The following is a 21,208-nucleotide window of genomic DNA, read 5'->3' on the forward strand; positions in this document are numbered from 1 at the left end:
CTTATCTCTTAAGAGGACTCTTTTAACTTTAAGAGAAAATTGGTTGTTTGTTTCCTCTTATCTCTTATCTCTTAAAGTACAATTATACAACTTTTTGTTTTCCAATGATACCCCCAGAAAGATAAACAAAATCTTTCATATATGGGGTCAAAATAGATATTTGATAGTTTTCAGATTCAGAACAACATTTTCTGCATTCAGAATTCAGAGGAAAGAAAAGTTCACCAATACCAATATACCTCTTAATGTAATTATTGCACTTTCAGATGTCAGACTTCAGAGCAAATGAACAGGCCCTTAGTCATGCAGGTGGTCATCAACATCTTGAGGACCTTTTGTCTTTTAGAATTTCTTTGTAGGTGGCAACATTCTCATATTGCTTCTGGATGGAGTTGTCCATGGGAGCAAGAATATAACACTTGGCAAGAGAGTTCTTATCCTGCCAATCATTGTATTTCCTTCTTTGTTCCTCAGAATCTCTATTGCCAGGGGCTTTTGGAGCAGCCTGGGTGACAACCTTGTCCAATTTCTCAGATGTGAGAAATTGGAGGTGTTTTCACATCTTTGAGAATGTGAGGAATTAATATTGTTTTAGCTGCATAAGTCCATCACTTTCTGTGATGGATACTAATCATCTATCTATCTAATAGGTGTCCTCTTTAGCCTCCACTGGACAATATCCATTTCCATTTTTGTAGGTTAGACCTTTCCAATATTAAGTGCAATACCATCTAGTTGGAGACCCCATGGTATTGTGAGAGAGTCCTCCAATGCTATAGGAGCATCGGTGATCAAGTAGATAGCCCCATTTTAGGGTGCATCTCCACTCACCATGTCAACTTACCACCACAATATTGCTGGAAGGCCTTTAGAGATAGTTTCAAAAACATATTCCTTATTTTTTCACTTATATTTTCATGAGGGAACTTAGTAATTTAATCCCAATTGGTTGGTGGGAACATTGTAACGTGAGGATCCCTCATGGGAGGAATCCAAGAAGATCAATTCAGCAAGGAGAGCATTCAATGATCTTAAAAATATCATGGGGATGATGTGCATCCACTCATGATACGTAGGCGAGTCACATATAGTCTTAACATGGCCAATTGTGGCCATTTGGCGAGATCAACAATTCAGCATGTTCAACAATTAAATACATAAAACTAAATGAGAGCTCAACTTAATTAACATTGTAACACGACGGGCCCAGTAATAAAGTTCATATTTAATACAATGATACTTTACCTTCTCTCAAAAAGAAGTTTATGTCATAACAATTTTATGACTTTATTCAGCCTATGTGTTGGGCCCAATTGCATATGCAATTCAGCTCAAAACGTGGACAACATAGGATGGGCCTATTATGTTATAACTGTTGTTAGAGTTGTTATTTGAGTTATTTCTGCTATTAGAGTTGTTTCTGCTGTTAGTTCTAGGGTGCTGTTAACATGTTTCTAGCATTTATTTATTGTTTTTTATTAGGGTGTGCTGCAAGGGCATATATATAAAATTTCCCTTTTGTTTTAATTACATTATTATAAATAGAGAACCGGGTGCCACCAGCCCAGATTTTTGGCTCCGAAATAGTCTCTCTCTCTTCTTCTCCGCTTCTTTCTCCTTCTCTTCTCTCTTTTCTAGAAGAAAACATGGTATCAGAGCATATTTCTGGGCGACATGACTTTTTTCTCTCTGAATCACATCTCTTCTCACTCAGATTTCTGGTTTGTTGGACTTTTAAGAGAAAAAACCTAATTGGACTGGTTTGAACAATCAGATTGTGTTTTTCCTGGGTTCTCCCTTGATCGTAGCACCAAGGAAACCTTTTTGGTGACAGCTGATGCTGTGAAGGTTGTGTTTTGATGTGTCTACCTTTGTACAGGTGCTCTACAGGGGTTGTGTGACTGTGACCCCCTTGTGACAGGTATGTGCTGTTCTTTCTTGGTGTGTGTGTGTGTTTGTGTGGCCTAATGGTGATTATTGAAGTTTGAGTGTTTGGACCGGTTAGTTGCTGTTAGTGGTGTTTTCAGCAGTGGTATTCCATTCTAGAGAGCAGATTGGTGTGTGTTTTCTACTCATGGTTGTGGGTGGTAGTAATAGGGTGGAGGCATATTTCTCTGTGCATCAGTGGTTCTTTTGTTTTGTAGAACTTGTTTACTATGGCAACTAATGGTTCAGCTTCATTTGGGGTTACATCAACCCATGGAACAGCTAGTATGGGTGTTGAGAATATGATTTTTCCGATGCCAATTACCCTTTTTAATTGGTCTGAACTCCCTAGAGTGGGCTAAAGGTGTGAAACTGTATGTTACAACTAGGGGAAAGGCTGGATACATAAATGGGAGAGTGAAAGAACCTAAAGGTGGGATAACTGAACATGATAGGTGGGATTAGGAGAACAATATGGTGATGTCTTGGCTTCTTGCAGCCATGGAACCTGATGTAGAACTTTATGTGGGTAGAGACCATGGATGAGATATGGGAACAAGCCAAAACAACCTACTGTAGAGAACACTGATGTGGGCCCCACAGCTACGGTCCCACTGTGTTCGTAGGGTGGAAGGTGTTCTAGTCTTCCTAGGGTTAGCTATTGGTCATTTAGTTGTTTCAGTTGTTATTTATTTCAGTCTTATTTTTTGCTCTATTTGTTATGTAAAGACTAAGGGCAGATCTGTCCTTTCCATATAATGAGCATACCCTATAAATATTAATTAAAGTGGTGGCGGCAGAACATCAAGCTTCTGCTCCTCCTTTTCAACTCTTGTGTTCTACTGCTTCTCCTCCCTCTTCCTCCTCTTTTCTCTTTACCTTTCTTCTTATTTTCGAACCTGAAATCAATTAGGGTTCAAGACTGATAACAATCTTGAACTACTACTTGGTATCAGAGCTAGGGTTTCTCATGTGAGTCTAGTCCAGCCGACCACATGAGAACCATCTAAGGCTGGAAGCTGAGAAAGTAGAGTTCGTTGACTGGTTCTTGGAGATCTCCAGAGGATTAGCAGTTGTTTGAAGAATTGCCACAGTTGCAACGAGTTGGTGATCAGGAAGAATCAGAGAAGGCTAGGGTTCGGGTAACCTTGGAAGGTAGCGAACAACATCCTATTGTAAGTTTTTTATTTTCTGAGAGAAGTATTATCAGAGAAGATAGGTTGGACCTATCTAGCAAGGGCGGCCAAACCACTCTAGGGTTTATCTTTCTATTCTCTAGGGTTTTGTCTTAATCCTGCGGCAAACCCTAGTACTGGACTGAACCTTGTGATCTAATACTGTGGCAAACCCTAATAGTTCTCTCCTCAACATTGATCAGTTTTAGGGTTTCATATTAACCCTACTACAAGCCTTATCCGTACGGTACTGTCTGGAGTGTACGGCTGAGAATTTGCTTTTAGGACTGATTAAAACCCCAATTCGGCTTCAGCATATTAGATTGTTCTTCAAACTGTTTTTCAGTTTTCTTTTGGGGTTTCGAACTCTTCTAAGGGGGTGAAAACAGTTCGGACTGTTGCTGTTATGTGTGGTTACTGATTTCAGATCAGTTTTATACCTGTTTCATGTACATCTACTGTGAGTACAGATTGGTTCTATACTGATTTTGTGATTGTGGTTGATAGTCCAAGTGCTGGTTTTGACTATAGTAGCCCTAATTTTGAGACTTCTGGTTCTTGACCGAAATGGAGTTTAAGAATCAGGCAGAAGGCAGTATTGGGAACAGCAGTTATGTGGTATGTGGGCATTGTAAGAAACCCAAACACACAAAAGAAACATGTTGGAAGCTACACCCTTATTTGGTCCCGGCAAAGTTAAGAAGCAAGAAGGGTAACGTTCATGTGGCAGTGCATACTAATTCAGCATCCTCATCTGGCACGAGAGGCACATTCTTAGAGACCTTAGCCGCAGTTCGGGCTGCTCTTATACAGTTGGAAGGGGAAGTTGGGAACTCAGCTCAGTCACTGCAGTCACCATTAGCCCCGGCCACATTTGCTTCCGCAAATTCAGGTACTCGAGCCTTAGCCTGCCATGCCTCAGCTCCAAGTACCACTGAACCCTGTTGGGTAATAGATTCAGGTGCATCCGACCATATGACTAGCTTGCCCTCATTGTTTACCACTTATCATTTATCTTCTGGTAGGGATAAAGTATCTATTGCTGATGGCTCTCATGTCCCCATTTCTGGCAAGGGTGACATCAAGCTATCAAATACCATCTCCTTGTCTTCTGTCTTACATGTCCCTAAGCTTGATACTAACCTCCTTTCAGTCAGTAGTATTATCAAACACATGAACTGCTCAGTAACCTTCTTCCCTGACCGGTGTGTTTTTCAGGACCTGAAGACGAAGAAGGTGATTGGGACTAGCCGTGAGACAAATGGGATCTATCTGCTCAGGGAGAGTTCTCGTCGGAAAGAGCCAGGGGATAAGAAGTCACTTGTTTCCCAGAGTGTGAGTTCGGTTATGCTTTGGCACAACCGATTGGGTCATTTGTCTTTTCGGTCCTTAAGGAGTCTGTTTCCTAATTTGTTTGAGTCTGTTGAGTTGTCCTAGTTGCAATGTGAAAACTGTGAGTTTGCTAAACATTGTAGACACTCTTATTCGTTGAGCAATAAAAGGAGCAATCATCCTTTTGATCTTGTGCATACGGATGTTTGGGGGCCATATCACATTCCTTCCATGGGTGGGTACAAATATTTTCTGTTATTTGTTGATGATCATACCCGGTTTTCTTGGGTTTATCTTATGCGTTCACGAGATGAGGTTCCCACCCTGACCCAAAACTTTCACCAAATGATCGTAACCCAGTTTGATGCCAAGATCAAAGTTCTTAGATCTGATAATGCAAAGGAATACTTTGCTAAGCCATTGGCATCTTACCTTCTTACCCATGGGGTTATTCACCAGAGCACTTGCCCTTATACACCTCAATAGAATGGGGTTGCAGAAAGGAAGAATATGCACATCTTGGAGGTGGCTAGAAGCATTATGTTTACCTCCAATGTCCCTATTCGCTTCTGGGGTGATGCTATCCTCACGGTGGTATATCTTATTAATCGGGTTTCTTCCCGGGTTCTTGATATGTCATCTCCTTTTTCCCTTCTATACCCAGATGAGGAGTTGTTCACTGTTCCCCTCAAAACGTTTGGTTGTACCTGTTTTGTTCAGCTTCTTGGTCCCCATCACTCCAAGTTCGAACCCAAGGCCTCCAAATGCATCTTTCTTAGTTATGCGCAAACTCAAAAGGGTTATTGCTGCTATGATCCTGTCTCAGGGAAGAGGTTTGTATCCATGGATGTCACTTTCTTTGAGGAGACACCCTACTATTCTCGGGTCTCTCCTCAGGGGGAGAGTAGTGAGCGTGGAGATTTGGGTCCTTTTCTTCAGGGGTAGTGCAGTGAGGGCAGGGTTGGCCCTTTTCTTCAGGGGGAGTGCAGTGAGGGCAGGGTGAATACTTTTGGGGTTGTTCCCTTACCTATTCCAGTGGGTGATGAGGGCTGCAGTAGCGAAGGTGGTCAGGGGGATCAGGAGTTGAGAGTCTATCACAGGCGATGCAGGCAAGTTGATCCTGGTCATCAGTAGTCCCAGCCAGCTCCAACCTCTTCTGTGGCTCCAAGTCCAGATATTACAGTCCCAGGGCCCACAGAGACCCCTTCCATTGTTGCTACCTCACCCCCTGCAGATGACCTTGACCTTCCCATTGCCATCCGTAAAGGAAAACGGCATTGCACCACATCTACAGCCCACTGCATTTCCCAGTTTTTGTCCTATGATCGCCTATCTCCCTCCTACAGGTCCTATTTCACTTCCGTTGCTAATGTCTCTATTCCAAGAACAGTGCAAGAAGCCCTATCAGTCCTAGAGTGGAGAGGTGCAATGCAAGTTGAAATTGATGCCCTATTGAAAAATAATACCTGGGAGCTAGTTGACCTGCCCAAAGGAAAGAAACCAGTTGGATGTAGATGGGTATTTACTGTGAAGCACAATGCGGATGGTTCCATTGAGAGGTACAAAGCTCGGCTAGTTGCAAAAGGGTTCACTCAGACTTATGGTATAGATTACTTGGAGACATTTGCCCCGGTAGCCAAGATGACCACCATTCGGGTTCTATTATCTCTTGCAGCAAGCTACACTTGGCCTTTGTACCAAATGGATGTTAAAAATGCCTTCCTCAATGGGGACTTGTAGGAAGAGGTTTACATGCAGTTGCCTCCTGGATTCTATGATACAGAGGCAGGTGAGAAAGTCTGCCGGCTCAATAAGGCATTGTATGGTTTGAAGCAGTCACCTAGAGCTTGGTTTGACAGATTTAGACTAGCTCTTGGGAAGTTCGGTTATGTACAGGCCCAGTCAGATCATACACTGTTCATCAAGAGGGTGGAGTCCTCACTGACACTACTTGCAGTATATGTTGATGATATTGTGGTGACAAGAAATGATAACCATGAGATTGAGTCCCTCAAACAGCTCCTTCATCAAGAGTTTGAGGTGAAAGATCTGGGTACACTACGGTACTTTTTGGGTATTAAGGTTGCTAGATCTAAACAGGGGATCTTTGTCTCTCAAAGGAAATATGTTCTAGATTTGTTGGCTGAAACTGGAAAGCTGGGTGTCAAACCTACAGATACACCCATTGAACAGAACCACAGGATTAATGCAGAGAGTGGGGAGCTGCTTGAAGACAAAGTTATGTTCCAGCAGTTAGTGGGAAAGCTCCTATATCTATGCCTCACTCGGCCAGATATCAGCTATGCAGTTAGTGTTGTCAGTCAGTACATGTATTCTCCTAGAACCACGCACCTTCTAGCAGCAGAAAGAATACTAGCATACTTGAAGAGATGCCCGGGTAGAGGTATACTGTTCAAGAACAATGACCACATGAAGGTGGAAGTCTATACGGATGCCGATTGGGCTGGGAGTATTGACGACAGAAGGTCTACCTCCGGATATTGTGCTCTTGTGGGAGGTAACCTGGTCTCTTGGAGGAGTAAGAAACAGAGTGTCGTCTCCCGATCTAGTGCTGAAGCTGAGTACAGGTCAATGGCTAACGGAGTGGCTGAGATCACTACTTGAGGACTTGGGTATTGAGTATGAGAAGCCCTTGATGCTGTATTGTGATAATCAAGCGGCTATTAATATAGTACACAACCCGGTGCAGCATTCCAGAACTAAACATATTGAAGTTGATTGACACTTTGTACGTGAGAGGGTCTCTTCACAAGAAGTGTGTCTCCCATACATCACCTCCAACATGCAGCTGGCAGATATCCTCACCAAAGCTGTACCACGGAAGAAGCTAGAGGCGGATCTATCCAAGTTGGGAATGATAAACATTTATTCCCAACTTGAGGGGGAGTGTAGAGAACACTGATGTGGGCCCCACAGCTATGGTCCCACTGTGTTCGTAGGGTGGAAGGTGTTCTAGTCTTCCTAGGGTTAGCTATTGGTCATTTAGTTGTTTCAGCTGTTATTTATTTCAGTCTTATTTTTTGCTCTATTTGTTATGTAAAGACTAAGGGCAGATCTGTCCTTTCCCTGTAATGAGCATAACCTATAAATATTAATTAAAGTGGCGGCGGCAGAACATCAAGCTTCTGCTCCTCCTTTTCAACTCTTGTGTTCAACTGCTTCTCCTCCCTCTTCCTCCTCTTTTCTCTTTACCTTTCTTCTTATTTTCGAACCTGAAATCAATTAGGGTTCAAGACTGATAACAGTCCTGAACTTCTACTCCTACTATGAGCAAAGACACTATGCCAAGATTTCTCAGTTATAGGCTGAGTCCTCAACCTGCAAATAGGGTGACTGTAGTTTGTTAGCATATTATTCAGCCTTTCAATTTGGAAGGAGTTGGATTACTATCAGACTATAGATGGATGCATGATGATGATGCCAAAACTTTAAGATGTTGGTCTCTCAGCATCGGGTTTTTGCTTTCTTGTTGGGATTAAGCCTTGTGTATGAGCCTCTCCGAGTTTCAGATTCTGGGGAGTAGTGAGTTGCCTTCAGTTCAAGAGGTGTATGCTTTGGTCCAGTTTGAGGAAAGTAGACAAAGTATGATGGCTACAAGTGAGGGGGAGTAGCAGGTGGCCTTAGCTGCAGCAGGTGGTAAAAATGTAGGAAAGAAGAGTGATGGCAAGAGAGAGTTAATGATAATGATAAGTTGTGTTGTACTCGCTGCCAACGTTCGTGACATACATGTGACACATGCTGGGGTCTTATTGGGAAGCTGATGTATGCTGTAAAAAAGGAAGAGCAGGGTAAGGTGCAGGGTTAGAGGAAGTATAATGCAACAAATATGGCATCTCAAGATTCTCAACTCGCAGGGGTGTCTACTGGTACTACACGGGAACATTCAATGGGTTCTTATGGACAATTCAGTTACTAGTACCCCTTCTACTTCATTTGCAAATACATTAGGTAATGCGGCCTGTGCTTTCCATGTCTCCACTGCCACTGATTCCCCCAAGATCTTTTCTAGTCTTAGAACCTTTTGTCAGGGAGAGATATGGTGAGGCTTGCAGATGGATCATTCTCTTCCATTGCGAGCCGATGATTAATATCCCTTCCCTATGGTCTTAACCTTAATAGTGTGTTGCGTGTACCTAAACTTCCTATCAATTTGCTTTGCATTAGTAGTATCACAAACTCTTTAAATTGTAGTCTAACTTTTTTTTCTTGGTTCGTGTGCTTTTAGGATCTAACTTCTGGGAAGACGATTAGTAGAGGAAGCTTAGTAGATGGTCTCTATACTCTCGATAACAAGGCTGGTTTCTTGGTGTCATCTTCTGAGTCGAATAGTCAGTTGGTCAGTAAAATAAGAGTCAAGTTTTTTTTTGTGGCATTATCGTTTGGGTCAGTGTCATTTGAAAAATTAAAGTATTTATTTCCTTTTTTATTTAAGTCATGCTTAGTGTCAGATTTCTTGTGTTAAACGCGTCAATTGAGCAAACAATGTAGAACAATTTTTTGTTCAAGTAATAAAAGATCAAATTTCCCTTTCCACATTATGCATTTTGATGTCTGGGGGCCTACTACTATAACTTCAGATGGTGGGTATAAGTACTTTATCACATTGATTGATGGCTTATCTCCTTATACATGGGTATTTCCCATGCATACCAGAGATGAAGACCCAAAGATTATAAGGGATTTCCAGAGGATGGTGTTCATACAATTTTGTGTTGAGATCTAGATATTTCAATTAGACAACATAAAAGAATTTTTCCGTGGTGAGCTCTATGAGTTTTTTGCTTCCCATGGATCACTTCTTAGGAGTTCATGTGCGAGAACACTACGACAAAATGATGTTGCTGAAAAAAAAGAACATACACCTTCTTGAAGTAGCATGAGGGATGATGTTGCATATGAATGTGCTAAAACGTTTCTGGGTAGATGTTGTACTTGCTGCTGTGTATGTCATCAAACACATACCCTTAAGAGTATTAAACTACAAGGCACCTCATCAGTTATTGTTCCCTCAGTTTCCTTTGCTTTCCATCCCTATGAGAGTGTTTGGTTGTCATGCCTTTGTCCATGATTTTTCTCCTCGTGGTAAGTTGGACCCTTGGTTTTTTCCATGTTATCTTCCTTGGGTATCCCTCATCTCAAAAGGGTTATCGGTGTTTTGATTCCATTGGTCGTAAGTATTTTGAGTTTGAGCCATTCTACCTTGCTTCTTTTTAGGGGAGAGTAGTATGGAGGAGGAAAAGCACGTTAAGTTCCCCTCTACCATCCCATTGAGTCTGAAACATCCCATGGATGTTTCCTTTTGAGTCTGAACCATTCTACCCTACTTCTCTTTAAGGGAGAGTAGTATGGAGGAGGAAAAGCACATCAAGTTCCCCTCCTATTCTGGACCATGCTCCTTTTGTGTCTTCCTATGTAAGCATCATAGAGATCTCTAGTGTTCTAAAGATGTAGAGCTATCGGATTCTTAGCAATTGATACTGATGAGGGCAGATTTGGCCCTCCAGTGAAATTGCAACACGTGGCACCTCGTGACAACTAGGCAAGCACCCAGGCAACAACTTACCAAGTTGGTGTCCCCCCCGGGCACCGGTCTGGCTGGCCTGGCGCGACCTGCACGCGGCCCACAGGCGGCCTACGCGCGACCTGGCCGGATCAGCCTGCCACAGGCGCTGACCTGGCAACCTGGCCCGGACACAGGCGCCGACCCGGCAACCTGGCCCGGACACCGACCCGCCGACTGACACAGGCGCTGACCTGACAACCTGGCTCGCGGTCTGCGCGGCCTGGCGCGGCCTACGCGTGACTTGCGCGCGGCCTGCGCGCGGCCTGCACAGCCTGCGCGACCTGCGCACGGCCTGCGCGACCTGCGCACGGCCTGCGCGACCTGCGCACGGCCTGCGCAGCCTGCGCGACCTGCGCGACCTGGCCGGAGCAGCTTGCCACAGGCGCCGACCTGGCAACCTGGCCCGGACACAGGCGCCGACCTGGCAATCTGGCCCGGACATAGGCGCCGACCTGACAACCTGGCCCGGACACAGGCGCCGACCTGGCAACCTGGCCCGGACACCGACCCGCCGACTGACACAGGCGCCAACCTGACAACCTGGCCCGGACACAGGCGCCGACCTGGCAACCTGGCCCGGACATCGACCCGCTGACTGACACAGGCGCCGACCTGACAACCTGTTCCGGACACAGGCGCCGACCCGGCAACCTGGCCCGGACACCGACCCGCCGACTGACACAAGCGTCGGCCTGGCAACCTGGCCCGGACACCGACCCGTCGACTGACATAGTTGCCGACCTGACAACCTGGCCCAGGCGCCGACCTGGCCGCCTGGCACAAGCGCCAGCCTGACAACCTCGAGTTCATCACCGTACCCCGGTTCTGACGGGATATGATGTCTTACCAATTGAAGGCTTTTCACCCACCTAACCCGCGAGGGCACCACTATATAAGGACTCCGACCCCCAAATCCAGAGGGGAGAAAAAAGGATGGTAACCCCCGCTCTCTAGCTCTCTCATTTGTCTCCAAGCCCTCCGTAATCAGAATGCTAACTTAGGCATCGGAGAGTCCTCGCCGGGAAAATACCCCCGGGTCCTCTGATTCAGTTCTCGCAGGTCCCTCAGCTCCCGCCGTCTACAAAGGAGAGAAAATCACCTCACGTGGAGGGTAGTCGGGTTGCGCTGCACCAGGGAGCTCCACCATCCTCTAAGTTGCAGACCGCCTAGGAGCAAGTCAAGTGATGAGTTCGCCATCAGGCAGTTCGCCACCAGGGAGTTCACCACCAGGCAGTTCGCCACCAGGCAGTTCGCCACCAAGGAGCACTACCAGGTAGTTCGCCATCAGGCAGTTCGCCCCCAGGCAGTTCGCCCCCAGGCAGCTCGCCACCAGGTAGCTCGCCACCAGGCAGTTCGCCACCAGGGAGCACTACCAGGCAGTTCGCCATCAGGCAGTTCACTACCAGGCAGTTCGCCACCAGGCAGATCGCCACCGGGCAGTTCGCCATCAGGCAGTTCGCCACCAGGGAGTTCACCACTAGGCAGTTCGCCACCAGGCAGTTCGCCACCAAGCAGTTCGCCCCCAGGCAGTTCGCCACCAGGGAGCACCTCCAGGCAGTTCGCCACCCGGCAGTTCGTCACCAAGTAGCTCTCCACCAGGGAGCTCGCCACTGGGTAGTTCGCCACCAAGCAGTTCGTCACCAAGTAGTTCTCCCCCATGGAGTTCGCCACCAAGTAGCTCATCACCAAGGCACGACACCACCGGGTCAAACAATGAGGTACTTAGCCAAAAAATTTATACATCACAAAAAATGGTACGTGACCAAAAACGGTTACATCAGATACTGTTAGACTCCTAGGAGGTAAGTTCAAATGAACCAAGCACCCTTGTTCCCATTTCGGTTGTGGATGATCTTGACATCTCGATTGCTCAAAGAAAGGGAGTGGGGCCATGTACTACCAAATGCCCCATTACCCACTATGTATCCTATGACCATATTTCTCCCACTTACCGTGCCTTCCTATTTGTCGTTGATAGTATTCTTATACCAAAAATTGTGGTAGAGTCTTACCATGAATGGATAAGTGCTATGAAGGAGGAGATTAATGCCCTCCATAAGAATCACACTTGAGAGTTGGTGGATCTTCCAAAAGGGAAAGGCCCAGTGGGGTGCAAGCGGGTGTTTATAGTGAAACACAAGGTGGATGGAAAAATAGAAAGGTACAAAGCAAGGCTGGTAGCAAAGGGCTATACACAAGTTTATGGTGTTGATTATGATGAGACGTTTGACCTAGTAGAAAGATGAATTCAATTTGGGTTCTGTTATCATTGGCTGCAAACCTTAACCATATGCCTTCCCGGGTATTGGGGTTCAAGTCTTCCCATGTATCTATTAGGTTTTGGGGTGATGCAGGATGACAACTACATATCTTATTAATCGTATGCCTTCTCGGGTATTGGGGGTTCAAGTTTCCCTTCAGTGTTCTCTTTCCAGACCTTGAAGTTCTCCTTTGCGAGTCTTTGGGCGCACTTGTTATGTTCATGTTCCTAGTTCCCTAAGACAACGTTTGAACCTAAATCTAGGAAGTGCATTATTCTAGGGTATGCCTCCACACTGAAGGGTTACTGTTGATTTGATCCTTGTAGTGGCACCCATTTTGTTTCTATGGCTGTCACTTTTGTAGAGTCAACTCCTTTTTATAGCCATTCTTTTGAGGGGGAGTCCTCCAGTGAGTTGTTTGCTTCTCCCCCACTTTTACTGGCTCTTGTTGACTCTTGTGCTAGTCCTTGAGCTCCTTTGGCTCCTTTTGTTGAATATTCTAGCTCCTCCACTCTTGCACCTCATCTTCCTCTTTGTCCTCTTGTGTTTGCTACACCTTCTGTTCTTCCGAGTTGGTACCAACGACAAAGACTAAGGCACATATAGCTAGTTCACCCATCTCTAGGTGAGCCTTTGGAATTTCTAGTCACTAAAGAGAGGACAGGTCCTATAGAACCACAACCAGTACCCTCATTCCCAGATCTTGACCTACCCATTGCTGTAAGAAAAGGTAAAAGAAGTGTACTGCTCATTGCATTTCCAAACACTTTTCTTATAGTTTGTTGTCCCCCTCCTATTTTCCTTCCTAGCCTCCATTTCAGCCCAACCTGTCCCTAAGAATTTATCAGGAGTCTTATCTAAGCCTTATGTAAGATAGAAGCACTTCATAAGAACAATACTTGGGATATTGTAGACTTGATGGAAATGAGCCTGTTGGTTCTAAATGGGTTTACACCATAAAGTACCATGCCAATGGACAAAATGAGAGGTATAAAGCCTACCTTGTTGCCAAGGGGTATACTTAGGTCTATGGGATTGATTATATGGAGACCTTTTCTCCGGTGGAAAAGATGACATTTGTGAGAGTTTGTCTTTGGTAGTAATTATGATGGGCCTCTTTACCAGTTTGATGTCAAAAATGCCTTCTTGAATGGTGACTTGATAGAAGAAGTGTATATGTCCCTTCCCCCTAGAGAAAGTATGTGTTGAACCTTCTCACTAAGACTGGGAAACTTGGTGCCAAGCCTGCTAATGCTCATATTGATGTGAATCATAAGCTCTTGGCTGATGATGGGGAGCTCTTGACTGACAGGGGAATGTTTCAGACATTGTTGGGGAAGCTTCCATACCTGTGTATGACACAACCAGACATTTCCTATGCTATGAGTGTGATTAGCCAGTTTATGGATGCTCCTAGAGACACACATATGACTATTGCAAAAGGGGTGTTGTGTTATCTTAAGGGTACTCCTAGAAAATGTATATTCTTTTCTAAGCATGGACATATGAATTTAGAAGCGTTAAGTCGTTAACAGATGCTGACTGGGCGGGTTGTATAGATGACAGGAGAGCCACATCGGGTTGTTGTGCCATAGTGGCTAGAAATATTGTCTCCTGGAGGAGTAAGAAATAGTTTGTTGTTGCCTGATCTTCAGCTGAGGCGGAGTATATGGCTATGGCTCATGGGGTGTTGGAGTTGTTGTGGCTCAGATCTCTCTTGGAAGAGATGGGAATTGATTATGATAGGCTGCTGATGTTGTATTGTGATAATCAGGTTGCCATTAACATTGCTCATAACTTAGTTTAGCATGACAGAACCAAACACATTGAGGTAGATAGAGACTTCATACGAGAGAGAGTGGCCTCAGGAGAAGTGTGCCTCCCTTTCATTTCTTTAGAGGAACAACTAGCAGACATCTTGACCAAGGGAATACCTAAGGCAAAGCTCCAACACTATATAAGCAAGCTGGGCATGATTGACATTTATGCTCAGCTTGAGGGGGAGTGCAGAGAGGTTGGGCCAGGTGAGCCTTAGTTTGGTGGCCGAATGGGCCTTGCTTTAGTTCAGTTGTTTATTGTTTTATTTCTGCTGTAATGGGCTGTCTTTATGGGCCCTTAAGACATTTAGTTCTTATGTTTATTGGGTCAACCGCCTAACCGGGGGCACCCATGTAATTTTTCTTTAATTTAATCCAGCACGTATACAAAGGAGCTAAGGGAGTGAGAGGGACGGTTTCTCTTCTATGCTCTTCCTCTTTTCTTCTAACATCTTCTTTTTCCTCTTGAACAACCATTTCTCTCTTCTTCCTTATTATTTTTCTTGTTATACAAGTAGGAAATTCTTGGACTGCTTTTCTTCTTGAACCTTGTATGGTGTGGGGCCCACAACTAATGAGAAAGGCAACTTATGTCACATGCATTTAACACTTAAGTTAGTGGGGCTAGTTGCTTAATGTTAATCAGCCCATGGGGTTAATTCACCAATATCCATTATGGGCTTAAGTGAGTTGGCCCAAAGTGTCTAAACACGAGTACTTGGGGTCTTGCCATCCTAAAGGCCCAAGTTCAATTGGTTCAGCCTATTATGCGATCATTAGGTTAAAACTGTGGAGACTCTGTGATTTGATGTATCTTATTAGTATAGTCCCTATTGTATATTACTTATGTATCTTATTCTTTTTTCTTTTTCAGCTCTATATGGGCATTCTTGTAATTGTACATATCTTTGAATATATAAGAGACTCTGAGGTGGGGGTCAATTCATTCTTGACACCTCTAAAATTATTCTTGTTCTTTTCTCTATTCAGCCGAGAGTGTTGACAAAAACAATCCAACAAATCACTTGCAACTAATTTCTCTACTAATAACACTTGACAACACATATGGGGAAGTAGACATAGTGTCCAACTTTCACCTCTAATAGATCCTTATAGAGGTGGAAGATTCAGGTATCCATCATAGGAGGCTGTACAGAGCATTTTCTCTCTAAACATAGTAGTAGATCTTATCACATTGATCATCAATTGACATCAAGGTTCATAATGTCATCGTAGCTTGCCTTTTATTCTTTTTAGTTTTTCTTCTCCAACTGGTTCAAAGGGGTTGGTTTAAGGCCCTTCTACCCCTTGAACCAGATCAGACCCTGAAACACCCCCTGTAGGGGTGTATTGGGAAGCCACCGATGTGATACGTATCGAAATTTTGAACCTTGATTGACATACCATTCTTAAATACCCCAAGACCTAGATATTTGACCGTAAAAGGATCTCACTGGTTAGCATATCAAGGATAGGCAAGTTTAATACTCGGCCTGATACCAATATCAAGTCTAGGGATTAAATGCAACACAAGTTATTCCACTTATCACAAAGTCCAGGAACACACTGGGTTTGGTCCAGTTCAATGTTTCTTTAAACATTCATTCTCACACCTCAGGTGACAAACCCTAGCAGATGAGATCCATTGCTCTACTACCTTGGGCAGTGTGGGAATGACAACCTTGTTAGGATATACTCCCCAAGTCTGTCCACTGGTTGTGAACATTTAAGTCCATATTGCAATAATTATGTGGCCTCATACATATTACTGATATGAACTAAGGGGTAATAAAGCAGAACAAAGCCGTGACACATGAAATGAGTGATCTTTCATTCACAGTAAAGACATGTACAATACATCAATTAGAGTTAAGGGCATACACATGTCTAGCATACTTTAGCTACAGTATCTTTTAAGTAGTATGGCCCATAGCCCTATTCTTTATTTAGGGGAAATTTGATACCGGTCAAACTGTGGCTGAACTGAATGACTTCTTGTTTTGTCTTTTGGTGAATTAAGTAATTTGGGAGGTTGTGAGCTCTTTACTGGTTTAAGCTGAAGTTGAGTTTTATTACTATACCTTTGAATATTTTATTTTTTTAATTATTCTTTCAACTAAAAGACGAAGTGCTAAGTTATTCACTTTAACCACTTTAGTTCTTGTCAAACAGCCCCTTAGTGATTGCTCTTGGCTACCACACTTTGCTTCTTGCTCTTTCAAGTGACCAGATTGTTTCTTAGATAAGTACAATATCCCGTAGTAGACCTCCTATTGAAAGATGATTCAGCCCAATCTGCACCTATATAGTCACCACTCTTGCATGGTTATCCATATGTCCTTTCAAGTATCATAAAGCTCTAGTGGATGCTTCTCAGTGAGAAATTCAAGGGCTTTGTATTTACTTACACATTAAAGGAGATATGCTCATATGCATCCACTGATTGGCAAGTAATTGAACTTCCCAACCAGTCTCCTATCTCTTTCTGGGTCATCAACTAATTCCCCTTAATCGTTTGTTATCTTCATGCTGGGATCTTTTTGGCATCACTGGCTCATTGCTGGCTTTTCTCCTAACAATTCTGTTTCTTTCAGTATGTTAATAATGTATTTCCTTTGGGATAACTTAATGTCATACAACTTCGACCTTGCTGCTTCAATATCCAAAGAATACTTTGGTTGATATTCAGTTTGAAAGTATCAATGAAAACTTTGGATTTTTTTTTATGCAATTCATATTGCTTGCATTAGGAAAAAGATACTGTACAACATTATTGGATCCACCACACCAAGCTCTAGGTGATTGTTCCAGTCTATAAATGGCTTTGTTAGTTTGCAATAAAATATGTTTTTATTCTTTAGCAACTAATTACGACTATCCATAGTGCCACCTAGGAGATGCTTTAACTATATACACCCGAAAACACTTGGTATAAAGTTTATAACCAATAAATTGAGCATTCTATGCTTTTATAGATTCATTATATATGCATAAGTTTACAAGTAAGATTTTTTAAACTTTTTTTTTTTTTTAATTTTTTAATTTTTCATTTTAGGCACAATAAGTAGGACTCTGATTAAATCCAAAATTGATACCATCCGATTTAGATTTAATGTTTTGGTAATTGGATTTGACTTGGATGTAGCTGGATCCAATCCGAATCTAACCCATTTATATTTATAGCCCTAGTAAGGCATATGCCTTTAGTACAGAGACGCATAAAGAGCTAATGCCTTGTGTTTTCTCTTTAAAATGACTTTTTAATAACAAAAAGATTATAAATATTCAGTGGCCATCATATTAAGATGCTCCTTGTTATATGTTAGCATAGTTTTTAAGGCGCCAAGGTAAAGCCCGGCGATAGAGGGGGGTGCCTAGGTGATGGAGTTTTTTACATAGAAACCATGAAAAATGGGAAACTCCCTAGGTTCCAGAGCAACCAACAACCATCTTTCATTTATAGTTATCTATAGACTTCATAAAAAAGTGTACACTTCATATTAAAAAAAAGCAACTCAACATATTTATGAGAAAAAAGAATGAAGAAAAGGTCAGAAAATAAAGTGGTCGTGCTCCTATTTTGTCTATTGGACAGAATTTTAAGTTCATTGCTTATTGTTTCAGATTTTGAGGTATTCGAGGGTTCAAATAGCATACACCAACATGTGTGTTGATTGAACCCTAAAAAGTAAGAAAATAATCAAAATAAACCAGTGTTTAGGAAACTGGACGGGAGTGACCGGTTGAACCATGACTCGTGGTCTTGGCCAGTTAGGTCACACCCCAAAAACAGTAATAACTGAAAACCAGTGAAAACTGGCTGACTGCCCAGTTTAACCGGAAAACCAATGAACTGGTCCCAGTTTTGTGAAACCACCCAGGTCATTCTGTAATTGAAATTTTAAAATGTGTTACTTATTTTCATGTATTACTTAATTACCTCTAATCAAGCTCTTTATTTCTGTTAATTAATGATTCTTTATTGTATATATTACTTTATACGCATTTTAAAGAAAATGTAAATTAAGAGACTTGAACCTGGTCATTTGCTTTAAAACTAAGGAATTTGCCATCCATCCACCATATTTAAGTATAATAAAAGTTGTAAAAAATATTATATATAGTATTTATATGACACGTAGTATATATGTATATGCCACATCATCATGGTTTGACCCTGGTTGAACCTCTTACCCGTGAACCTCCCCCTTTTTCTTTTCTTTCTTTTTTTTTTATGCCCAGTTTGGTTCTCTGAACATTGAAATGAGCTAGCATATAAAACCCAAAGTTTGAAGCACTTGAGGGTTCAAGACAGCATAGACCAACATATGTGTTGATTGAACCCTAAAAATAAACTAGCATATAAAATCCAAAATGAATATTTTGATTTAATAATATCTATTTAATTATTACAACATCACAAAACAAAGGATATAAAGGTGTTTCATAGTGGCATATACAAAATAGGTAGGCAAATAAGCGAGGTTACCATCCATAGGCGCCTTGTAGCCTAGGTGTCACCTTGACAACTATGTATACTATCATAGTACAAATGTGAAAAACCTGACTCTACCATCAATCATTTGTGATTTGTCGATTTGAGTTTGATAGTTTAACATTAAGTATTGTGGATAGTATCATGCTTAAAATTATTTTTTATTTGAATTTGATGGTTTTTTTATTGGAAATTACACCTATAAATATTTTCTAATTTTCTATTTATTTGCTATTATTTTCAATTATTTATTAATTAAAAAATATATGCTCGGATGGTTACGCCTCTTGCATGGTTTACACCTCACATCTTTTAGGATAGTGAAAGAGCTCTTGTTATTGCTTATTGAACATTCTCAGAACTGTAGAATCATCTGCCAGATTCCTAGCAATTCAACTATGATTGCTGACAAGTGTTCCAATTCAATCAAAATTCCTGGTAGTGAATCATTGCCACCCAACATAAGTAGAAAATCGGCTGCATTATAAACTTTAGTTTAAAGGTTATAGTTGTTTCTGCATCTTGGTGATTCATGCAATTATTGGTGAAATTTATATTTCAATAAATTTTCATAGATGGATCACATCTGTATGTATCCTACACTCGTCCACACAGTTTTGTAGTCTTACTTACGTGGGCAAGATATCTCCTTTCATCCAATGGCAGTATGCATGCACCAATATTGCCTGTCATGAGTCGCACTCAACTAGGTTATTCGGTCTCCTGTCACGAGTCCCACTCAACTCCTAATATTGCCTGTAGGCCTATTTGTGTTGTGAATTTAATTGTTTAATAGATGCCTCATAAAATAAAAGTATATTCGTCATCATCACCATCATCATCAAGTAAGCCTTGCCCAACTATATGGGGCCATCTTCATGAATCATTCTTCACCATTCCGATATGTTGATATCATCTGTTCATTGCCATATTCAATAATTTAAACATATGTACAAGAAAATGGTTTTCAGTTGGTGCATGGAAACATATTTCCAACCTAGCAGTCTACTAAGGGCCAATTCTTTTTGGAAAAAAATTTGGGAAAAGCCATTACAGTCCATATTCTCTATTTGGAAAAGAATTTGGGGACTCTTTTGAGTCCTGATGTGTAACCAATATCTAGCTAATCAGATAAGATATGTAGTCAGGTTGGATGATGATCTAATTCCGTTAAAACAGCCCAAGTGATTTGTGCCATCAAGCTAATGGAAGTGTTATTTGTCTATTTACTGTCCATTTGAACATGTATATAATAAGTTTGGTTCTTTCTAGCAATGCATATTCTTCTAATTACTTGTTTTCTCATTCTCTTTACAGTCAGTGCCATTTACAGCTCTAGTGATTTGTGCCATGAAGCCAATGAAGTTTTTTTTCTCATTCTTTTTAGATATATATTCTCATTCTACTATTTATATGTAGTTTCATAATTCTAGCTTGATGAACCATATTATTATTTATTTTTCTAATACACTTTGTTGCACTTGGAAAAGCAAGGCTAGGCCATAGGGGGCTCCTTGTCAACTAGTCATCTAGGTGTGCATCTTTTCATTTTTAAATCATCATCATCATCTAACCTTGTCCCAACAATATGGGATCGGCTGTGTTTATCAAAAAAAAAAAAAAAAAAAAAACTATATGGGATGGGCTATATGAATTCTGTTTAACCAATCTGTTCACCATACATAGCTTCTGGCATTCCTGTGTGGGACCCAGTTTGGAACACCAGAAGCCGTGTCCCAAAAGCCCTCCCAAACGGCACTAAGTGCCATATCCATTGTTAAACTACCAGTGCTTGAGGTAGGTCATAGGTGACCCACCCTCCATGGGTTCTTTGTTGTCTAGACAGCTTTGCCTGCATTCAAATATGGGCTTCTATGGTTGTTTTCTAAGATTTGATATTGTGTCTTTCCAGGTATCACATGTACAGTTGAAATCTTGGAGGTGGAATTAGATGGACTTAAAGAATATCACTGGTTTATGTTTTGGGGATACGGGCATACGGCAAAGTGGAGGCTGACTAATATTTTACGTTGGCAGGAAGTCTCCAAATGAAAATCAGCTTCTTGTTGGTTGGGCTTTTTGGCATATTTTTGCTGAATTTTATTTTTAATTTTTTTTGAACTTCGAAATTTATCATGCTATAGAAAAAGGAATATCATGATTCACCTAATAATCAAAAAAGCAGATCTGTTTCATGTGGAATCTTCTGGTGAGGAACCTTACTACCCTTTTAGAGGATGGCTCATCGGTCAACTTGAGAACTTATAGGATGCAAATGGATCGGTTTTTTATCCGATTCAATATTGTTGGATTCGGATCAGACATATCGGATTAACGAATCTGATTGGATCAGGAAATACGATCTGATCTGTGCATTTTGGATATTGAATTGGAATTACCCAGCGTAAACCACAACTTTCCCCATTTTGGTTTCCCTCATCGTCTACTCTTTAATCTTTTTCTGTTTTCTTTAATAATCAATTCATTTGCCTCGTTTCAGAAAAAAACTTGTCTTCCCGCCAATAAAGCTAGTCTTGGTCTATTCCCCTTTTCTTTTCACATCCTTTTCTTTCAAACTTCAGGATATGCATAATCAAAGATTTCAATGTGGGACTTTT

The 21,208-nt window shown here is 41.9% G+C and overlaps 1 protein-coding gene across 2 annotated transcripts in view; it reads left to right on the plus strand.

Moving 5' to 3' along the window:
- LOC104604166 (influenza virus NS1A-binding protein) overlaps window positions 1-20,792 on the plus strand; it is a 71,755-nt gene extending 50,963 nt beyond the window's left edge. Inside the window, exon 11 of one of the 2 annotated variants that reach the window (XM_010268425.3) lies at window positions 20,503-20,792. The gene's annotated coding sequence lies outside the window, so the exon portion shown is untranslated. The remainder of the gene's footprint in view (window positions 1-20,502) is intronic. The other variant, XM_010268426.3, reaches the window with a different exon arrangement.
- Window positions 20,793-21,208: the final 416 nt, after the last annotated feature.

Source organism: Nelumbo nucifera, chromosome 2 (genome assembly GCF_055504915.1).
Source record: "Nelumbo nucifera cultivar China Antique chromosome 2, China Antique-T2T, whole genome shotgun sequence".
Lineage (NCBI taxonomy): Eukaryota > Viridiplantae > Streptophyta > Magnoliopsida > Proteales > Nelumbonaceae > Nelumbo > Nelumbo nucifera.